Raw genomic sequence first — 10506 nt, 5'->3', positions numbered from 1 at the left:
AGCTCCAGGATTCAGTGGGAAAGCCTCACCCAGCAGAGCCGCTTGCTCCAAGCCTGGCTAACACCCAGGTGTTGCCTGGAGACACCTGGGACCAGGGAAAACTCATTCCAGGGAGCCGCAGAACCTCCCTGTCCCTGGAGTTATGGGGACCCTTGGCCCTCACTCTTCTGGTCAGGGTCTGCTTAGACTTATAGCAAGGGACCCTGGAAGAAGCCCCCAGTGTGGCTCAATACTCACTCACCGAAGGCAATTTTGTCAGACAAGAGAAGGCAGGAAACACGACGGAAATCACTCAGAAATGGAACTGTTAGAATATTGCTGACTGGGGCAAAGGACTAAGGACAAAGAAGAATCTGCTCTCAGGTGGGGAGGAGCCTGGTTGATTTGTTGTTTGTTGGCTTAGTTTTATTTTTCTGCTCGAGACAGGATCTAGCTTTGCAGCCAAGCTGGTGAGGAGCTTGAGATCTTCCTGCCTCAGTCTCCCCATTCACAGCATCGCGAGCTTGTGCTACCACACCTGACTCAGGAGTGGCTATTCCTTCCAGCTATCACCCTTGTTTTCTTTCCTCTAAAGGTAAGCATGCGGCACTCACCGCAAGCCTCTTTCCACAGAGGACAAAGAAGCAATACACAGTGTTTTCCCACAATCAAGCCACTTAAAAAGCATCCCATCAATGTAAGAAAATACCCGAGATAATCAGCCTAACAAGAGGAACGGCTTAGTTTGGCTTCTGCTTGTGAAGGCTTTAGACCCGGTTGCTAAGGCGCCCTGGACCCATGATAAGGTACCCATCATGAAGGCAGCATGAGGCATAAGAAGCCTGACCACTCAGTAGCGCCGAGAAATAGAGAAGGGAGTCAGAGCCCCACTAGCTCCTTCAAAGGCACAGCTCCCAATGACGTCTAGCTTCCCTTTTGTTTTTATGAGACAAGGTTTCTCTGTGTAGCCCTGGCTGTTCTGGAACTCACTCTGTAGACCAGGCGGGCCTCGAACTCACAGAGATCTGCCTGCCTCTGCCTCCTGAGTGCTGTGATTAAAGGTGTGCGCCACCACCACGTGGTCTGTCTTCCTTATACAGAGCCTCATCCTTGGGAAGTTTCACCGTCTCCCATGGGCTCCGACAGTGTCTCACTCTGGTGGCTAATGCTCTAGCATGGACCTTCGCTACTGAAGGCAGGGAAGGCCCTGTCCTGCGGCCTGCAGCAGCAGATTTGCTCTGGCCTCGTTCCCTGCTGTGTCTGCAGGGCTTCTTCCGGCAATGTGCATTTACTGCCTTTCTCGTCCACTGGAAGACAAGACCTGCTAGATAGCGGGCATCGTCTCTCTGCCCTACCATAGTACCGTCCCAGAGTCCAGAAGAGTGTCTGTCCAGACTTCATGCAAGCTCACTGGGGTAGGTGGCTCCTGTGGTCAAATAAAGACCATAAAGCAACTGTCCCCCTCACTGTCTCTCACACGCTCTTTCCCAGAGACTTTACATCTAGTTTTAGGTGAGAGGACATCCCCTGGACCACAAGGCAGCCTTCCTGCCTGACCCCGACCAGAGAGCAGGTTCTGTGGGTCTGTGAAACAGCAACAGCAGGAATCACTTGACAGGCATGGGGTCTATTTGCATGGACAATCAGGGTCCAGTCCAGAGCTGTTCATTCTGAATGACCATTTCTGAACTGCATGAAGTCTCCAGAGACTCTCTGACATGAAAGTTCTCTTTCTCCCTCTAACTCTGTCTCTGCCCCCCTCCGTCTGTCTCTGTCTGTCTCTGTCTCTGCTCCTCTCTCTCATTCCCTCTCTCTCTGTCTCTCCCTGTGTCTCTCTCTCCCTCTGTCTGTCTCTGTCTCTGCCCCTCTCTCTTGTTCCATCTGTCTCTGTCTCTGTTGTTTCTGGAGTAGTTAAACTTACTAGACTAGACCTTGCTCTGACCTCTGAATGGGAGGGTGCTGTATGAAGGGAGTTGTTTTGCTGCGACATGTATCCATGACAGTTGCATATGCACACATGCACACACGTATGCACATGCGTACACTCACAGGAACTGTCTTTTTGGTGGGGACTGGGCCCATCATTGGGCTCTCCTGGCAAGTCCTGCTCTTCTGAATTCTTGGGCTCAGATTTTAGCATCATTAGGAGGCTACCTCTGTGTTTTGTTTTGTTTGTTTTTCAAGATTGGGTTTCTCTGAGTAGCCCCAGTTGTCCTGGAACTCACTTTGTAAGCTAGGCTGGCCTCAAAATCCAAAGTTCTCGGGGCTGGAGAGATGGCTCAGCGGTTAAGAGCATTGTCTGCTCTTCCAAAGGTCCTGAGTTCAATTCCCAGCAACCATATGGTGGCTCACAACCATCTGTAAAGAAGTCTGGTGCCCTCTTCTGGCCTGCAGATATGCACACAGACAGAATATTGTATACATAATAAATAAATATTTAAAAAAAATCCCAAGTTCTCGGCTTATAAGCGTGTGCCACTACCATGTGGCCTCTGTGTTTTCAATTTTTCTTTTTGAGACAAGGGCTGCATTCAGGCTGGTCTCAAACTCTGGGGTGCAGGATGACCTTGAACTTCTGAGCTCCACCTCCACCTCTCCAGGACTGTAGGTGTGCGCCAGCCAGAGTGCCTGATTTTGTGTAGCACTGGGGACAAAAAACAAAGTCTCATGAACGCTAGAGGAGAATTCTACCAACTGAGCCATATCTCTGGCCACTTCCTCTGTCATTCAGTCTGTGTCTTCCTGAACTTAACAGCTCTAGTGCCAGGTCCAGGGATAGATAAGTGTCAACTGCAGGCCCATATTTCTATATGGTATGGGAGCCAGGCTATGGTATGAAGCCATAGGTCCCCATCTGAGGTGGTCACCTACCCTTCCAGACTGCTGTGACTACCCTAAGAAAAGCTCAGGATCTGCTGCTCCTTGCTTTGCAATTATGTAGATCACCTGAGAAGAGGTGTCAGTTCCAAGCTAGTGACCGAGCTGTGGACGGTGACAAAATGGGCATAGAAAGGTGTGGTCAAAAAGGTAGATGTGACTAAAAGCCATTCACCTGGTTACCTAGGAAACAGAATGCTAATGTATTTCCCCTTCAGTTTATGTTTTGCTATATAAGGCTGTTTGGAGAATAAACGTGAGGGGTTCTTCAGGATGTGAACTCAGGATTTCATGAGGGATCATGGAGAATCTCCCTCCCGATGAAGCCATGTGAGTTGTGTCTTTATTCCTGCGCCTTCTCGCCAGTCCAGAGGGAGATAGTTTATGTTGGGATCTGGTCCAGAGAAATAAGAGTCTGGGCTAGCACTGGGCCAGCATTACTGACTGGAGACTCTTTGGAGCGCTAATTTATAATGTAAGCTTAGAAGAACATTATTTACCAAGCATTGCACGTTGTGCCCATCCTTTTGAAAGTAGAATGCTGCCGTAAGTCAGCGGGGAGCCTACAGCGCCATCAGTTCTGCAAGAGCTTTTACATGTCACCAGGGTTTAAAGTGGAGATAGGTAAAATTCGCTGTGTTGGCCAGCAGAGGGCAGCAAACTCGAACTTGACCTGGAAAGTAGATTTTTTTTTTTTTTCTTATATTTGGAGCATCCAAGTCAGGCCCAGCCCAGTAAGGATGGAAAGATGAGCCAGGCCTGGGGGTGCAGAGCTGTATTCGCTATTTGGGATGCTGAGACAGGGGAATGATAAGTTCAAGTCCTCCATGGGCTACAGAATGAGTTCGAGACCAGCCTGACAAATTTAGTGAGATCCTGTCTCAAAATACAAAGGTAAAAGGAGGGCTGAAGATGTGGTTCAGGGGGACAGTGAAGTGCACCACACCAAAGCAAACAGTGTGGGCTAGAACAAGGGTGGCAGTGGATTCCTGTCGCAGTCAGGGTTCCTATTGCTGTGAAGAGACACCTTGACCACAGAGACACACTTCCGAACACCAAGGCCACACCTACTCCAACAAGGCCACACCTCCCAATAGTGCCACTGCCTGTGGGCCAAGCATTCAAACAATGAGGCTTTGGGGCTGTACCTATTCAGACCACCAGACCTCCTACCTTGGCATAATAGGTTTCTCTCTAAAATGCACGCATTTGGAACCTCTGACACTGTCATCCAAACACTCCCTTTCCTGTGCTATGTGGGTTAGTTACCTCAGAAGTTCATATTGCGACAGAGAGCTGACGAGTGTATCCACTTTGTCCAGGTAGGATGGTTATAGCAGAGTACCGAGGCCCATTTGTAAGTTACGTTTTAATGCAACCACGTAGCATTGACAATGGGCACACTGAGTTGCAAAGCAAAGGTGTCATAGAGAGATGTGTGAGATGCTCTTAGCTCTCCTCACCAGCCCAAATGGGAAACTGAAAGCTGGTCCCATGCCTCTCAGGAGTTCTTTTTGTGCCAATTAAGAGAAGAAAATTCTGTTTCTGGTAGGTTATATCATAGAAGTGGGAAACAAATCGTTGTTACCTCTTCTGCTCAGAGTAGGTGAACAGCTGTAGCCAGGCCTGAGAAATGCTTGATGAGCTAGAAAGGATCTGTCCTTGTTTCTGCCTCTACCCTCAGGTTGTGGGTTTGGTGACTGCAGGTTGGTTTTAGCTGTCAGCTTGGCACAACCTAGAGCCACCTGTGAAGAGAGACTCAATGGAGGAATCTGTCTAGGTCAGGTTGGCTTCTAGGCATGTCCTTGAGGGGTTGATTTGACTGTTAATTGATGTAGGAAAGCCTAGCTCATTGTAGATCACGTCATCCCCAAGGCAAAGCTTCCTGACGTATACAGGCAGGTGAAAGCTTGTGAGAAAACAGGATGGGATTGTTATGTCTTTGCTCTTGACTCTGACTGTGATGGAGTTAGCTGCTTGGGTTCCTGCTGCTGTAACTTCTCTGCAATGACGGAGGTGTAAGCCAATAGCCAATGACAGAAGCCAATAAACTTGTTTGGTTTGAGATGGCCTGACTACAATAGCCCAGGCTAGCCTTTACCTCACAATCCCGCCGCTTCAGCCTCCTGAAGGCTGGAATGTCATCGTCTGTGTCGCCATTCCCAACTCTCAACCCCAGGACTTTCCCTTACCAATTCTGCTTCAGTGTGTCTGCAGGTAGATCTGGGTTCAATTATAGTCCCCGCCTCCTACAAGATCCAGTAGAGCTGGCCACTGAGCAGCATTCTGAGCTGCCAGACATACAAACTGTCCTTGTCACCTTTCAGTTCTGCACGATGCTCTTGTCATTGCAGTGACTCGGGCTTTGCCTGTAGTGGAAGAAATTTGAGATTTCCACAGGATCTGCCATTTGACAGCCTCCCCCTTGACTCAACACAAGTTGTCCCACTTAAACCTTTCCACAGTTGATCTTGTGGGACGGCCTTCATCCCCATTGTACATAAAGAATCAGAGAAGCTTAGTGACCTCTCCAGGGTTGAACAATTAACAAGTGAAGGGTTTAGGATTCAAGCCAAGATCATATTGGCACAATAACACTCAATAATTAGTTATCTAACTAATCATTCCAAAGAGAATTGAATACTGATCCCAGGAGCCATGAGTTTTTAAATGAAAAATCTCAGTGCCGGGCATGGGATGCTTCATTATGAGTTGTTACCTAGAGAGTCTCTAGAGGTTTCCCAGACAATGCAGGCTATCGAATATATACCAGAACTAGACAATAAGGCTGATTACCAAAGAGACCACACACTTTGGATACAGAACATATCAAGCTGATGCTAAGCTGGTAGCTTCCTCCCTGCCGGCTGACTTTCATAATGTCAGAAGGTACTATAGAAGTTGCTGCAGGAGAAAAGTCAACAGTCATCTCCAGCTGTAGACTTGAATACTATGTTATGAACCTGCCGAGCAAGACATGCACACTGGTGCAATAGTGGCATGACTGTTTGGGGGTTAACCAACTACTCTCTGACTAGATTTGAGGCCTGCTACTGTAAACCTGGTCAGGAAAATAATATATGCCTGCTTCTGTAAACCTGATCAAGAACCTGTGGCTGGGGAGCTCACAGCTTTCCCTGTCAATGGGGGACATTCTACTACTGATGCTTTGATAAATAGACACGATATCAAATTGTCTTCTAAATATTTATGTTTATATCCATAGACTAGAGCTGCTTTCAGCCTTGGTCAGAATAGCTTCTTCTTTCAGTAGGCTGAGGTTAATGCAGAGACTCATAACTGATCAAAATTCTGAGATTGTTGTGTCTTCCTATCCCTAAACAAGACATTTGTTTCACCCCATCTGAGGTCCGAGAAAGGGTGAAAAAGGCTGTAAGAGCCTGAAGGTGGGGAGAAGTACTGTAAGATGCTGTCATCTGGACAGGACGTGGTTGGTGCAGAAATGAACACCTAGCAGTTATTGCTACCTGTATGAGATCTATACACACATGCTAGCGGAGGCTGCTTGTTCATTTCCCAGAATCTGTCCTATTGCGTATCTAAAATCCTTTTCTGACCAAGACCACTTCTTAAAATGCTAAGTGGTGTGGCTAGGACTAAGACTGCTTTAACCTTTTGCTCCTTCTAATACAACATGACAAAGGTCTGTTCATTGACTCTGGGATTGCTGGGTGGGAGCCACCCTCACCACCTCAACTCTGGATAGTACAGTGCAGCATATAAACCCTTTATATCTGGGTAAAAGCTAAATATGCACACTGTGCAGCCTGGAAATATCTCTGTGCATGGCAGTGGGAATCTGCCATGCTCTCCTGCCTGTGAACTCCCTGCAGACCTGATCCTGCTGCCTGTCCAGACGGGAAGTGCTGAGCCAGAGACACGGTCTCAGCTACTTTCCTCCAGACCCCTGAATGGGCACACAGCATCCAGACCTGAGGTGGGTGGTGGGCATCAAAGAGAGCTGGAGCTGTTCCTGTAACTAGCATGAACCAGGAAGCCTTCCCTTAAAGAAACCTCACAGTTTTTGCCACTAAAGCTGAGTCAGGAAACCTCTTAAAGGAGCCACATCTCTGCTTTCACCAGCAAACAGAGCAAGAAGCTGTATTAAAGTCTCCTTTTTTTGTGTGTCTAGAATTCCTTTTCAAGCTACCTCATGTAGTGGATTTAGTTGACCACATTGGTGCCAATTTGTTGGCAGAGGCTGCTTGTTCATTTCCCAGCCTCTCAGATCCCCCCCCCAAAAAAAACCCCACAGAAACTGTGTTAATTAAAACACCACTCAGCCAATCACTTAAGTGTATTGCTAGCTAGCTCTTATATCTTAAATTAACCTATTTCTATTAATTTGTGTATTGCCATGTAGCTGTGTCTTACTGGGCAAAGTTCCAGCATCTGTCTCCTTGCGGCTACATGGCTTCCCACTGACTCCACCTTCTTTCTCCCAGCATTCAGTTTAGTTTTACCGCCTAGCTCCACTCTGCCCTATCACAGGCCAAAACAGCTTCTTTATTCATTAACCCATAAAAGCAACACATACACAGAAGGACTTCTCACATCACACACACACACACACACACACACACACACACACGGAGTCATCAGAGTGGGAGGGAATAAGAAAGGGTTAAGGAGAGGTGAATATGTCTACAATGCATCATATACATACATAAATACATGTATGAAATTGCCAAAGACAAAAGAATTAAGACATCATAGAAGACAAACAAATTCACGAATTGAACACCATACTATAGTTCTAAGGAACATGAGTCCTGTGGTTTTATTAGTTTATCAGGAACACAATGAAAACCATTCCTGAACCTGTCACTTCCCTTCTGGCCCACGACCCCTCATCTCTTGCATATAGGATTGAAATGATCTTGTCCTCGTGTCTAGAACACTCTCTCCTGGACCTTTCTTTACATAGCTGCCCCCTCCTGCTGCTTGCTTCCACTCCGTTCTCTCTGGCTCCACGAGGTGGTGTGTAGCCTGGTAGATAAAAGTGTAGCTGGTGGCTGCAGTACCTGGACCTGCCTTCCAGCTCCTCATGGGTCATTAGCTGTGTGATACAGATGGAGTTACCTAGCCTTTCTGTGTATCAGTATCTTCAGCTGTATAAGGGGACATAAGAAGTCCTAAGGCGGCATGTATTGTGTCTGTCAGACAGTTAGCCCCACGCAACATCTTACTGCTCCTTGTCACCCTCACCTAATTGGGTGCACTCTTTTGTCACAAGAAACCACATCACCCTGTTCTATTTGCTTTCCAGCCTGTCAACAGACTGCCTACAGCATAGCAATGTGCTTTCTAAACCAGAAGATACAGGACATTTTCAGGTACTCCATGTGTGACAGCATCTTGCTACTTACAAAGGATTGAGTAGAGGCATGTGAGAATTCTACGGGTAATGGGTGGACACACTGAGCCTCTCTAGCCCAGGTAGGGGCCTTGCCTGGTACACAGTGCTCACCCTAGCATGAAAACCATGACCTCCGTCTTTATCATTCATAGTATTATTGATGGACAGAAATGGCCAGTTCTGACCTCTTCTCCAGAATTCTGCGCCTTTCTAAAAAAAACAAACAACCCCCCCCCAAAAAAAACAACCAAAAAAAGCAATTGTCAGAGACTTTAAGCCTTCGAGTCAAAGCTTGAAGAACACCTAGTTTTTCAAGGTTAAGGCTGGCAGTCTGTTTTGGATCCGTCGGTCTGTGTCATACCCTTGACATTATATTTAAACATGGTTTTCTTGATTTAATAAACAGAAGGGCCCCGAGAGGTTCTCTGGAGTCTTCTGTGAACATTAATCACCTCCCTGAATGCATTCTGCCATTTGGACTGGGAAGCTGGCCAGAGATGGAGCAGGGACAGAGAGGAGATGTTGCTGTCTACTGGCTGGGGGTGCCACCATGCTCCCACCTTCTCCCAGTAACAAGAGGCTGAGACAGATGCATGGCATTTGCTGAGGATTTTGAGTCTTCCTGAAAAATAAAAATTAGCTGTATACTAGAGTTTGCATTACCCTGAGAGTGTGACATCAAGAGACCCAGGAGAAACGCCTGTGTATGTCCATTTTCATCTGTTTGAATATGCCTAACAGTCTAATAGTAAAGTCTTTCTGTAGAAACAAGTGACTTGAAGAATATACAGAAGGGGGAGGAGAAAGTCTGCAGCTTAAATTTACTCCAAGAGTTAAAGATTTGGCCCAAGATGTTTAGACAGAAAGTTTCTGGTGGAAAGCATGGGAAACACATACAGATAGTAGGAAACAAAGGAAGGACAGTGTACCAGTCAGCTACTGATGTACTGATGCTGTGTAACAAAGCAGACCGAGTTTAGAGCTGTATGTCGAGCTTGGCTTTCTCCTCACATTTCTGTCAACCAACGGTTCAGCAGGCCTGTTTAATGCTCTGTGGACTTAGCTTCGAGTGGCAGGTGATGCCCAGAGTTGCCCTGGTTTTTACCCTAGGAACAGCTGCTAATGACAATGAATGATGGGGATACGCAAGCCCCCCCCACTAGTCAGCTCCAGAATTTCTCAGTGTTACTTTCACCCCATTCTTTGGGTCAGAGCAAGCCACACAGTCAGTTGCAATAGTTATGGAGATCACGGACCATCTTCAGCAACCTCGGCGATGTCTCCGATTCTGCTTCACACTCTCTTGGCTCCTCCTGGAGTTAGGACAATGACTCTCAGCATTCAGGGCCTTTAAGTCATATCATCGCTCATCCCCAAGTCCCTGCTCATGTAACATAATTTTTTCCTCTAAGGGTCCCCCTTGTCCACACTCATGGACCTTGTGGATGCTCGGGCATGAATCTCCTGCTGAGCCACAAACATCGTGATAGCCAAAAGATGGTGCAATGTACCTCCACTACCCCAATTATGCAGTTGAGTTTCCTAAATTTGGGGCAATTTCAGGAGTTAACACACTTAGAGTACAATGGATGAACCTCACCCCAAGAAAACCATGTTTCTGGCCAGTGTCTCTCTCCTGTCAGGTAAATACTCACCTGTCTTAAATGCTCCTCCACTTTCTACCACCCCAAACTCTAGGGTGCTCACCCCACTGTGCTAAAGTCCATCAGATTCCCCCCTTTTTCTGTCAGGAGCTTCCTGTTCTTGGCTTGCCTTGTGAGGCTAACACTTTTCTCACCATAAAAGACCCAGCTGTCCTCCTTTGTTCTGCTGCATGCTACTGCTTGAGAAGGCGATATCCTCCCTCCCCTCCTGCTTTCCCAGGGAATTCTAAAAATACGGCTTGGGTGTCCAGCTGTGCACAAAATCTAGTGGTGTGGCATCTGGAAGTTTAGGATGCTTAAGGTCAAACACTGTGTCTTCATGTGTGACCTGAGAATGGCTTTCCCTTCTCCAGACACAGGGTTGGGCTGTGCTGTCCCAGAGCTGGCCTCCTTAGATGCTCAGCTTTCCCATGTCAGTGGTCCCCTGGCGGGACAGAAATCTGAGTGAAGACCCAGCCACCCAATCAGTGCCTTGTGGAGGACTCACCTCCCTACCAGGGGACATCCTTTGGTGATGGTAGAACCATGTCTTGCCCATTTGTCCTTATTAGAAGGCTAGTGCCCTTGTGCCCTAAGGATGCACCTTCCTGCTCTGCCCTCATGGGT

The sequence above is a fragment of the Microtus pennsylvanicus genome, chromosome 12 (genome assembly GCF_037038515.1).
Source record: "Microtus pennsylvanicus isolate mMicPen1 chromosome 12, mMicPen1.hap1, whole genome shotgun sequence".
Classification (NCBI taxonomy): Eukaryota; Metazoa; Chordata; class Mammalia; order Rodentia; family Cricetidae; genus Microtus; species Microtus pennsylvanicus.
The sequence above is the reverse complement of the archived record's forward strand: the minus strand, read 5'-3'. Positions refer to the sequence as shown.